Below are 13,433 nucleotides of genomic sequence, written 5' to 3'. Positions count from 1 at the left end.
CTAAGTTTCTTACCTACTCCATAATTTTCAGGCTGAAAAGTGCAATGGACTGTTTATTAGATTTTTTTTATCAACTTTGCAGCTCCTGTCAGTCTCTGGACTCAGCTGTGTTTTGGTTCATTTTAATTGCATTGAATTAGAAATTTCAAGATCATAAAAGTCTGAGACTAGCTTAAGGTTCAAATGCCTTTTAATATCCATCAATTGTAACAGTTTTGTGAATGAAATATAATCCTATAAGCTTATTGAGCTTAGGGACAGCAGACTTGGGGTATATAGTTTCTGCTTGGACTCTAAGAAACCCATGCCTCTCAGGAAAATATATCAATGTTCAAGAAAATCATGGTGATGCTCTCAGAGGAAAGTGCTTGATTCCATTCAGTCCTTAAACTAAGATCATGCAAACATAAATACTTGGATGGTTTTGGTGGTACTTGCTGGGTATACCTCATAACATTATGGTGCTACAACATAGTAAAGTTACCTTTCTGCATGCCACAGGCAGAAATGTGTTGTGAGAACTTACCTATGGTACACACACACACACACACACACACACACACACACACCACACTATGGCACACACAACCTTGGATTTAAACAGTTTCATTATTTGAATGTCCTCCTCCTGTTAGAGAAAGGAATGGTGTATTTTTAGTCTTTTATCACAACTAGTAAGTATTCAAAAAGTTATTTTTGAAAGAATAAACGTGTCTAGAAAACATAGCAAGGAAGTATTCATAAAGTTCCTGTGACTGTCAGTTTTTAATTTATTGCCTCTTAGCTCTATATGCAATCTTCAACATATTCTCTGTGATAAACAATACCATTCCTCCAGGAATTTCTCCTTTGAAGAGCTTATAAAGTTAAACTCTCTCAGAAAAGGATGTGAACGGACTTAGCAGGAGGAAAAGCTGCTGCGCAGACTCCCATGCAGACCGGTGTGGGTTTAAGCATGTCTGCTGGCTGCTGCGGCTTCATCCACTGACCTTTAAGAAGAGAGTTACTGCATGACCTTGACGCCTAAGGTGAATATGATTTTCTCAGATTCCCCCCAGACATGAAAACTGTATGTGATGCATGCTCTGAAAATCTTCTGTTCTCATTGCACACACAACACCATCAGTTGCACTCTGGAAGATGTCATTTTTTTGCAGACTCCCGATCCAAAACTCCAGAGGGCCCCTGCCTAATTGAATAAATAAATTTCCATACTACCCTATGGTTAAAACACACCATTTCTGCAAACATCTCCCAAGTTTGCCTTTCTGGGGGTACAGTCCCTCAGCTCTAGAATGCCGTAAAGAATTCCTATATGTCTGAATTCCTTATATTTCATTTACAAATAATATTTTTATAATAACCTTTTCCTGTTAGATTAGATTTAGACTGTTACAATGTGTGTACTACAAATTTTCTTCTGGAGGCTGTAATAAATACCACATATAGCCTGGGGCATTAATATTTTTTGTGTGTTACAAAATACGTAGCTCTCTAAAGAAAAGTTATACAAAAGCTTAGGCTTTATTTATTTATTTCTTGGTATGACTAGGTAAATACTCTATCGCTTTAGCTGCCTTCCCTGTCCTTTATTATTTCACCTTTATTTTTACCAAATTTTGCTTTTATTTGAAGTCATAGTCCAAATATATTTAATTTTTATTTTATATTACTTAAGACTTTTTTAATTTAACTTTTTGATTTGATTTATTTTATTTTATGTGTATGGCTGTTTTGGTTGCATGTCTGTATGTGTACCACATATGTTTCATGCCCAGAAAGACCACCAGATCCTCTGGGACTGGAGTTATGGATCCTTGTGATCCATATTGTGGGTGCTGGGAGTAGAACCCAGGTTTTCTGGAAGAGAAACCTGTGCTCTTAACCACTGAGCCATCTCTCCAGACCCTTAAGACCTTTCAAATTTCTTTTTTTGAGCCTTAAGCCTTATGTATACTATGTATAAACAAGTGGACATCAGATCCATTAGTGTAAAACATAGGTTTTTATTCCTTCCATTGGAAAGATAATTTTGGGATCTTAGAATATATCTTAGACAAAAGGATTCTATTCAGTCTTGAACATGAATGAGAGCAACAGAAGAAATAGTCACAGACTTTGTAAAACAATAGTTGAGCACACACCAGCTGTTGGAGTTTCTCATTCTAATGTTTGCTAGTTAAAGGACATCTTCAAGTATTGGGTTTAGTATCTCTTAGTTCCTATGCATATCAGAGAGGACCTTTTCTTTGTGTTAGGTAGGTTGTCTGCCAGGATTTCTAGATTTTGAGTAAAGATATGTAATATGTACACATCTTACCTGCAAAACCACCCTGTGCGCTTTCAAACCTGATGTGTCTTACATAACTGCTTAACAAGAATTTACCATGCTCATTTGGAATGTCTGAATTTGTTAGTTGAACATAACAGTGAATTCAAATTGTGAAATAGATATGTCTCTCATTCTAAAGCCAATATATTTATTTATGATAAAAACAACTATTTTTGTAGGTTTGCAGAGTACTAATATGTTTATAATGTAATTTTCCCAGGATCATACAAGCAGATGAAGTGGCCCAGGCATTCTTAGGTGGTTTAATTTCAGAATCTGCTTTTGTAGCCATTGCATAATGAAGTCTCAAATAGACACTAACACTCTGGTCATTTAATCATGTGGTGCTCCATGCACTTGAGGATACCACTCAGACATTCCGTTTCCTAATATCAACCATCATGGTGATGCTCTCTCTTTCTTTACATCTTTGTGTACTTGATGGTACTTTTGAGGTACAGAAACCCACTAGGAAGAGAGCAAGATCTTATTTAGCAAAACTGCTTTATGCTGTATTTTTATAAAACATTCATTTCTGTGTAGACATGTATTCTTCCGCTTATTCTATTGATATACTCATATAGTACTTCTCACTTGTTCTCTTAGCCCTTGAGGGGGTGTAGAATAATAGGTCAGTGTCAGGTGGGTCTGTATTCATATTAATTTGCCAATCACACAAAAAAATCTGTGTGATCTTGGGTACATTAACTTTAGCTGAGCTTTCTTAAATGTGTAAATTGCCAAAGAAGGAGAGCTATGAAACAGAAAGGTTGATTTATTCCTGGTTATTAAAGAAAACAAGCCAAATTTCACAAATTATAGTTCTTGATTAGGTTAAAGAGGAGTTATGGAAAACCAGAGGATATGCTGGTGAGACAGAGATGTGTACATTGTGTGAGCACAGATACTTAGTAAAGAAGAGATTGTCTCTAGAAAACACACAGGAGAGGTTTACTCTGTACAAACTTTTTATTAACACAAAACCAAGAAACAATGTAGAGGTTTATGTATATACATTCTGGCTTTAAAATTTTCATGTCTAATTTTTTTTTTCTCAAACTTGAGTTTCAGAGGTAAGTACTTGAACACACTATTTTTAGTTAAAGTATAGAATAGATTTTATCCAACAAATGTTATTTCCATTCTTGAGTTGTAATGAATTCATCACTCATGATGAGTTTCTCAGCATAAGCGACAGTATGGGTTCCAGTCTTGGTTCTTTCAAGAACCTTCTAGAAGAAACAAAGCAATCAAAAACAAAAAGTACTTTCAATAGGAGTACTTTCCAAACACAGAAGAAATCATGGCTTCTTGGCAGTAGGAACAAGAAACAACGTCTTCCTCTGAGCATTCATTATAAAGATTTAATGAGATAACATGTAATCAGCAAACATACTTAACATTTTATAAGTACTACTTCTTTGTATAAGCAGTTATATTTGAAATATATATAACTGGCAAAGCAGTTATATTTGAAACAAGAAAAAAGGCTATTCTAAGCAAACCCAGAAACATAGAGTATGTAATAAAAGTGATCAATACTTTATGCAAGGCTTAGTGTCAGGATGATTCCCTGTTCATTGTTAAGGCCACATCAGCATCCTGTACTAGAGTTTGTAATAAATCACTATGGTGCATGTGGTGGTTTGAATGAAAATGCCATCCCCTCTGGTAGGCTCATAGAGGTTGGTACTATTTGAAGGGTTATGAGGTATGGCTTTGTTGGAGTAGGTGTGGCCTTGCTGGAGGAAATATGCCACTGTGGGTGGGGTTTGAGGTTTCAGAAGCTCAAGCCAGGCCCAGTGTCTCACTCTTTTCCTGCTGCCTGCTGATCAAAATGTAGACCTCTCAGCTCTTCTCCAGCACATGTCTGCCTACGTGAGCCCATGCTTCTTGCCATGATAGTAATGGACTAAACCTCTGAACTATAAGCTAGCCCCTGTTAAATGTTTTACTTTGATCATGGTGTTTCTTCACAGTAATAGAAACCCTAACTGAGATAGTCCTTTTTCAGTGCGATGTGTATTGAGAGCTCAATAGTGAATCACAGATAAGTAGGTGACAGCAGGGCCCTGTCCTCTCTGTCTGGAATCTAGAACCTGCTTGCCTGGGTGCTCTGTCACTTACCTCAGTGTTGAAAAATTATAGACAATTTGCTACATGACTGTACCAACAAGACACAAAGTACAGGGTGGATCTTGATCCCCATGAGGGTGAGGAACTCAGGATAGAGACTCTGCTAGACAAGCAGGAGAGATTGTAGTTCTCTGGAGTACCAGCCATGAAGGAAAGAGGGCAGGAAGTCTTCTCCAGCAGGGACTATGAAAAACAGCTTTGCTCCAGAATGGCACACTAGTCCTTTATCTTTTCTCTAGGCTGACTCCTGACCTCATAAGGGTCAAGAGAATAAACTTTGTTTTCACAAATCCTAGTCTCCAGTGCTCTTACTATGAAGTGAGGACCACTATTTCTCACAGGTCAAACTTGCAACATTTGTTATTTCCTACCTCCTCCTTCTGAGTTGTGAGTAGGGCCATCTCCTGTGTCTTGCATAAGTTGTAACAGGATCCCCTGGAAGATCCCAAATCTTCTGGATGAGAAAAACCGACTTTAGTTTTCCAACACTATGCTAATGGTGCTAGTGTTCAGAGTCTGTCCTGGCTTATTTTAACAGCTTGAACTGCATGTGGTTCTCATCTTAGTGGCAAAAGTCATGAATGCCACCGAAGGCATGAAAGCCACTGTTTCTTAATGATTTCTGTGATACCATGTCTAAAATTCAGGTGTTTAGTAAAAGGCTTCATAATTGCATGGAATAAATGAATAAAAGATATGTGACATAAAACAAGGAGGCTCTACAAAACAGATCACATAGAAGTGAATACAAATGTAGTTGTGTGATATTTAAAAATAAGCTTGTTTTTGGCCTGGGGTGCTTAACCAAGATTTCTATTTTACCCGTGGCGTTTTGTTCTCAGTTATTAATGGATCAAAACTTACTTCCCCGGCACCCACCTGTTCTTCGTACAACCTGGAACTTCTACTTAATTTCCCGGTGCCAGTTGCTTCTATAAAGCTCTACAGATTCTGCAAAATAGGTGATGCAACTTATGCCTCCCTATTGTGTATGAAACAGGATTCTGTGAGGTAACCACTGCCAGCAGCAGGGAAGCAGCAATCCCTGGGAAATTGAAGCGCAGACTCACTGTGTACTTGGGAAGATGACTGACGATTACTGCTTTTTTTTGTATGGCTAGCTCCTGCAGTAAAATAAGAAAAGCCCTGTGGTAGCAGAGATGGGCAGTCTAGCTCATTTAGGACAAGGTCAAAATCAGGACACAATGGCTCTTTGACAGTCTGCATTCTGATTCACTTCTAAACTTGGAATTTACAAAGGCCTCAGATTTGTGCTGACTCAAGTTTTCTTTATTCTCATTCACCTTAATTGCCTTCTCCTCCTATCAACTTCGCTGATTGTTCCAAAACTTCAATTAAGTCTTCACTAATGTTCCAGAAACTCACACTTTAAGTAATAAGATGGGCAATTTTGGTTACTTTGTTTTTTTTATTAATTCTTTGAAGTAAATATTCCTGAAAGTTATACCTTAAAATGGTTTTCATAGGATAGGTTTCTTATTTGCATTTGGAAAACACATGATTAGTCTAGACAACACAGTACTAATAGTATTTGAATTATCTGATAATTACCTTGAGGTGGGTTTCTAATCACTGTTACCTAATATTAGGTTTGTTCCTTCATTCATTGTATTAACTTATTGAATCATGTTGTGAATTCTGGATCACTATGATGTGGAATTCTGAAGTGGGTGATGGGGGGAACCTATGTGAGATTTTCAGCATTATTTTTATGATGAATTACAGAAATTACCTTTGTCTTGCTTAGGGAATAGAGATGACGATGGTGTGTTCAAATTTTGGGAGTTTTTAAAATTTTGTTTGCAGATGCCATCATTCCTGTCACTCCTGAGTGTCAGGTCTTTGGTTGGATTACTTGACATTACCTATATTCTTTCAGTTGGAGTATGTTTAAAGTTCAAGTGGATCTGGTTTGTGGGAAGGTTGAAGCATTTTTCCTTCCCTATTCAGTACAGCCACAGCTTAGCAGTGAAGCCATGAGTCCAAGTGCTCAGGGCACCAGAATTGATCTCCAACACACAGTGAGAGCAGAATGTTAATTGCAGACATAATTGGAATCAATGGATGGAGTGACTATGAGGATGAGGGGAGGGAAGGACCTTGGAGTCACATGTGAGTGTGAGGTGGAGCTCTTCCTATCCCTGCTTCCTACCAATTCAGGAGCAATTGCACCACTGAAAAGTCCCACCTTGTCATGAGTGAGAACCCCAGGAAAATCACACCACGGGCTTCTGCCTCCAGATATCCTATGTCTTATGTACTTCACATAATCACATACAGCTGGTGGGTAGGAAATTGTAATGGATGGAATCACTTATGATTTTTCAGCAGGAAGGGTGTGGCTCTACAGTTTTGACTTTAAGGATATGCATAACCTCTATTTTCTTATAATTATTTCTTATACCTTATGTAATTTTCCAAGCAATGAAAAGATCACTGTTGTCCAGAAAGGCTGAGTCCTAAACCAGAAGCCTATGCTTGCTGTGGGATGATAAGAAGTTCATTTTGTTGAGTATGCTCTTAAAGATATGTCTTATAACTGCCACGTGATAATGGAACAAAAGCCTACCAACTACTTCTATTTATCTGAGTACTGCAATTTTTCTTATCAGGGAATAAATTGCTAATGTTGTGTAAAGTTCATTATACTTGGTATTTTTGAACTTATACGATGACAGAATGTAATCATTGTTGGGGAGTACAGAGTATTGAGGATCTGTCTGTCTGTCTATTTCATCAGTTTAAAGTAAAGGAGGCTTAATTCACATGTCTAGAAAATACTTGCAAAGTCTTAATTGGAGTAAATCATCTGAGAGTGGACAGATGGGCCATACAACAGGTAGTGCTGACAATGTGAAATGTAATATTGTGGATGCCAAGATAAGTCCTGCCCCCAAATGCAGGCTCCAGCTTGATTTTGTACCAGGGATTAGAATTTAAAAGCTTTACAAAAAGTCATCTTGTCTCTAGTACAATTTTGAATTTTTACATGCATGGATACATCTATTTTGCATCCATCTAAAATGAATTTTGTATTCCAGGATTCATTTTCTACTCTATGGCAACACTTCCTAAATATTAAAGCTTTCTTCACCTTGATCTTTGTAGAATTATTAAAGTTTTTCACTCTTTGCTCTATGCCATCTTGGTGAGCTGATTAAAATAAACTTTTCCATTTCCTTTTTAATTTCTTTCAGAAGCTTTTAGGGAAATCTCCCCTCCAAAAAAAGGACTTCTAAATTTTTAATAGTAGATTACATTTCAACCTGTCCCCAATACATGATTATTATTGATGAAACATAGAGAACATGGATTCCTTTTTAAAATTTCCTAAAATAGGGTGATGTGTAGACTTTTCCTAGTTATTAAAACTTGAGAGAATAGACAGACTGAGAGACAATACCATATGAGAATGTCATCAGTGTTAGAATATTGAAATAGGTCATAGGAATAACATGGGTAAAATAGCAGTACCAACTGCTATAGGTACAGTTGGTGGCATAATCTTGGAAGTTAATAATCTTTCATATGTGGTAGATTTTTACTGTTTGCTATACACTAAAGGCATCACATATTTCACCTGTTTGGCTATTTTTTATTAACCTTTCTGACTATATAGTTCTTTTTGTTAGATTTCCTAAATTTGTGGCATCTAAGTGGACCTACCATGCTTATTTCTAATCCTCCCTCAACATCCATCCCTAGAGTTTTTTTAGCATTTAATCTGGGAGTCAGCACCATGAGTCTATAAATTAGCTTCCCACTTTCACCTTCTGCTTTATTTTCTGGAGGCAGAGCGTATTAACAAACCTTGTTTACATGCCCACATGGGACATACCTGCAAGAACCACCCTCCACCATCCGGAAGTGTGTGACAGTGGCAGTACACAGCTCTGACTTCCTGTTGCATGAGTCATACTCCATCCAGCTCTGTTGCTTTAGAGATGCCTGATGTTAGTCACTTATGTCTGCACTGTGGTACTGAATGTGGGCATTATTAATGGTGCTGAGGGTTAACCAGCCAATTCTCCTGAGCTGTGTGGAGGGCTCTCAGACAAGGGTCTACTTTGCATATGCTTCATTAGTGTTAGCGAGGAGCAAGCAGAATTGGGCAAGGACCACCTCTTAGAATTTGTCTTTGGAGGAAACAGCTATTTTCCTACCCGTGTTTTCAGCATTTTGCAGCCCTATGGTCAGTATTTGCTGTGAGAGGCGATGAACGTAGGTGGTATGTGGAGCTGACTTTTGGAAAAAAAATGGAGGTTGAGGCTGTGATTTGGGAAAACCCAGGGCCCAATGAATATCAGGAAGGAGATTTCAATCTGTGCTTAAGGATGACGATGATAGGTAAGATGAGTCCAAAAGCAAACGAAGCTGAAAAAACTTGGCATGGTTTGAGAGGGGTGACAATGCTGATCTATATCATATCATGTTACAGAAAAGATCAGTTTGATTGCCACAAAGGAGCCACGTGGGTGCATGTTGATGGTGGACTCTAGTCCTGATTAAAGCAGTTTTATAATAGAGATCTTCAGACCTCTTTAGGCAGTCCTACTGTGAAGGATAGATTCCAGAGTGAGTTGGAAAGCTGGACGTTTACCTCATTTCTTCTCAGAGTTTCTCTAGGTATTGTTGAACACCACCCTTTGTTTAAGCATCATCGAAGCCCGTGGGATCCCCACTTAGATTTCTCTGTTGCTCTCTTGGACAGGCAACACACTTTGATGATGAGCCGTGGAAGGCACCTTCTTACCTATCTCCTCCACTCTAGAAAGCTTGCTTTTGTTCTAGGGACTCAGGCTTGTGTCCTTCTCATTTTTGAATGTTGAAATTTTAACAGCCAAGGTGATAGTGTGAAGAGGCAAGATCTTTGGGAAAGTGATTTGGTTATGAGTGTGATGAATGGGATCAGTGCTGTTTGAGCTCATGAGCCTGTCAAATGAGGTGATGGCATAATGACTTCTTCAATGATGGTCCATCCCCTGCAGACACAACATGTGTGTAGCAGGCCGCAAGAATCTATTATAGAGATTCAGCTGTGTATTAAAGCTGTACGTTGACTGGCCAAGGTCTGTCAAAAAGCAAGCCATTTATTATGAATATTTGGTGTTATTCAGCATTTAATATTTCGGCTGTCTTCTGCTATGAAATTCTTGTGTGCCCAAATATTCCCAGACCAATTGGCAAACAGTTCAGCTCCTCAGACCTGCTGAACTTTAGGTAACTAACTTCCTGCTGGAGCCAGTACTTGGATAAGGTCAAGTAGGCAAAGACAAGCTGGAGGAGATGCATACCTTTGCTTCTTGTGCAAAGGAAGCTCAGACCATCCCCCTGTCTTGAGGCCTAGTGGTCTCCAGAACAACAGACTGAGAACAAAAGAGGTTTTTACATATCAAGGTGGAAGGTAGAGCAACATTTCTCAGGAGGCAGAGAACCTCATGGCTAGAAAAAGAAAGGACAGGCATTTTCTGTAGAGCAGACAGAATGGCATGATCAGGGAGAAGAGAAGAACACAGAGGTAATGTAGATGGTAAGGCAGAACTCTTGAGCCAGGAGTAGAGAGCAAGTTGAGATGGAGGGGGAGGAAAGAAAGGACGAAGATGAGATGGGAAGCACAGGAGCTTAGTTGTTAGCAGGACTTTGAGGCAAAGAGGAACTGAGTGTCAGGATGGAACTGAAGCTATGGAGACAGGATTTCACCTCAGAGAAATAAAATAGATGGATAAGGGGCTTGGTGCATCTAGAGTTATTCTTGTCCTGAATGCCTGACAGAACTGTAGCTGTGTAAAGTTTTTTGTCTTAGAGGAATAAAGTTAACAGACATAAGAACATAGTATATGTAGATTTTTTCCCCTCAGATATCCCATGCCAGACATAGTGAAATCCCCAGGACCCCTGGGTAAATCATACGTGTGTGTCAGTTGTAAGTACTGAACTTACGTTGTTAATAAGACACCCTGTTTATGCTATTTTCTCATAGCAGTAACTAAGTATAATAGACTAAGGTAGTGTGTTAGTTATGCCGTGGCGCTGCCCCTCCTGGCTGGTCGCCGCCCGCAGTGACCATGCCGTCGGAGCAGCATGCTGATTAAAAGAATCATAGCCATGGTTACCTTTTAGAGCTTTATTGGTGGGCAGAGGGGAGAGAGAGAGGGAGAGAGAGAGGGAGAGAGAGAGAGAGAGAGAGAGAGACAGAGAGAGACAGAGAGAGACAGAGAGAGACAGAGAGAGACAGAGAGACACAAAAAGGGGGAGGAAGGAGTGGAGAGGAGAGGGGAGAGAGCCCACAGAGGGCTCACCCTCTTTTTAGGCTGGGAAGCCAGCGAAGGCTGATGACGTAATTAAGGATCAAATCCTTACATAGTGTCCTTCAGAAGTTTATTTATGTATCTATGAAGACAATTATGTGTGGCATAGGGTAATCAAGAATGTTTCTCAACCCAACTGGATGCGGAGTTCTTCTCAGCTGCGTGCCCTACTGTGTCTAATGCAGGACGTGATGCCTAACAGGTATAGATTCCTAGTAAAATCTGGTGGACTATGTGATACCTCAATAAAACCCCCCACTCTATCCCCTACAGATAAAGAGAAACTTAAACCAGGATTCGTAAGTGTAGATAAGAACTTAGACCCCTTTTCCCCAGGTGGCTGTATCTGCTACAGGGACTTTGGAAAACACAGTCAGGATATTCGACCAAAAGACTAAAAAGGGAGGTGGGTTAAAATAAATTATATGGTCTGTGCCTTTAGGAAGTAGCCTCACGCCGGGCGGTGGTGGCGCACGCCTTTAATCCCAGCACTCGGGAGGCAGAGGCAGGCGGATCTTTGTGAGTTTGAGGCCAGCCTGGGCTACCAAGTGAGTTCCAGGTAAGGCGCAAAGCTACACAGAGAAACCCTGTCTCGAAAAAACCAAAAAAAAAAAAAAAAAAGAAGAAGAAGTAGCCTCACAAAGAAAGGGGAGCACTCTTTCCAACCTCCCTGCTGTGAGTGAGAGATTTGGAAGAGCCTCCCTGGAGGCTTGTAAACTTAGAAAACACCTTACTTTTGCATTCTGTACCTAAAGTCTCCAGTGGCAGCTTTGGGGACATGATCTAGGCACAAGACTCTCACTCTATTGCCTCAAAAAGGGGGCCTTAGACAAAGATATCTCAATATAGATAGACCCAGGCCAGTTTCAAGTCCCCAGAAATGATGGCGCCAGCCACAGGAACAAAAGAACAGAGTCAGGATGTCTGATGGTAACCAATTAACCACGAGATGCCCCTCTCTGGAGATAACATGACCAGACCCCGGAGAGGAGTTGTAAAACTCCTGACAGGGCAAACAGATAAGCTAGAATAAGATAAAATCCAGGCCCGGGAAAAACTGGACTAATCAAGGATGGACCCGTACTAACCCCCTCCCCTCTAAGAAATTTTATGGGTTTTGCCTAAAGAAACTAACTTCCCCAAGAAAGAATAACTCTTCTCTGCCTCACTTGAGATGGCTTGAGTTGAGTTCCCTGTCATGACTTGTAACAGATAAACCTTGCTTTTGCATTTTGGTATGCTCGTCCTTGGTGGTCTCTCTGGGGGTTACGATCTGGGCACAACAGACTACCATTATGTTGACCAAAGCCATCACCTAAGAAGTCATCAGAGCTTTGAGGACAGCCATGAGTATAACAAGCCTCAAGCACTTCCTTCTACACATATATATCGTATTCTGCATTTAGTCTAGTTTGTATACTTGAGGAAAGCAGACTACTGTTGGCTACATTTGCCTTCAGATACATGTCTGTCTTCACAGCAGCTAGTTGCCCAAATACAGTGCCTAGTACCTAGTAAAGTTTCAGATTGCATCCATTCATATACAAGTAACCATTTTGCATAGTTATTTGATTGATAATTTTCCTTAGAGATAAAAGAGATTTGATACTATTTTTACTTTTGCCAAATATGTAAAAATTCCCTAATTCCCCTGAGAATGTAGCATTAGTTGAAATAATAGGGCCTGTAATGTTTCATTTTTTTGCACAAGATTGTTTCTTTCATTTCTTGAATATATGTTTTGAATCAGTTTCAGAAACTGAGTTTTGGAACCTCTGAGCCATGCCATTAACAAAGCCATTTAGCAGTATGAAAATGCATTTTGAGAGAGAGAGAGATCTAAGGTTTTCAGGGGAAATGATTTCCTTTCTCACCAGCGACTAGAACTCTGGAAAGTGCCTTTTTACCTCCTGAAGTCAACAATAGCAGCAGTGGCTTCTGTATCTATGCTAAATGCAGCCTTCCATGGCGGCTTAAAAAGCTGGCCCTGGCATCCCTGAACACCCTGTTAATTAAGAATTCACAGCCCGGTTTCTCTTTCCTCCTCCTCCATGGCGTGTTCTGTCGGGCGCTGCTCCTCTTCCTTAGTAACAGAGACTGAAATTAGAATTCCAAGTGGAGGCGTTATTCCCCAGAGGAGCCAGAGAACACCACACTCCTTTGAACTTGCTCTCTTTTAGCATCCATCTGTCAGTGGTGTCTCAGTCTCACTTGTTAAAACGTGGGCCTTTCACCATTCTGTCATTCACTGAGAAAGACTGCCCACCCCTCGGTAGTTCCACTGTAGAAGGCAGTGTAACAGAACCCCTCATGGTTAATAGCCCTCACTCCATGATTTCATGAACACAGATGAGCAATTTTCTCAAGTAGCCTGTTGGAAATGATTTGGGCTACTAATATATATCTCACTGGGTTATTAAGGCTGTTGAATGAGCAAGAGTATTTTAATTGGCTTTCAACGTTGCTGACAAGTAACAGTCAGCCAATAAAGTTTAGCCTTTATTATGATTAATAATTTAGAGTAAGTATACACATAGAATAAATAAACAAAATAATTACTAATTATTTGAGCAAGTTTCTTGAAAGCCTCAGAAAGGAATAATAAGCTTATTACAAATCAACCCAAAGGTTAGAGT

This window comes from Peromyscus leucopus, chromosome 14, assembly GCF_004664715.2.
Source record: "Peromyscus leucopus breed LL Stock chromosome 14, UCI_PerLeu_2.1, whole genome shotgun sequence".
NCBI classification, from domain to species: domain Eukaryota; kingdom Metazoa; phylum Chordata; class Mammalia; order Rodentia; family Cricetidae; genus Peromyscus; species Peromyscus leucopus.
This window is presented reverse-complemented; position numbering follows the sequence as displayed.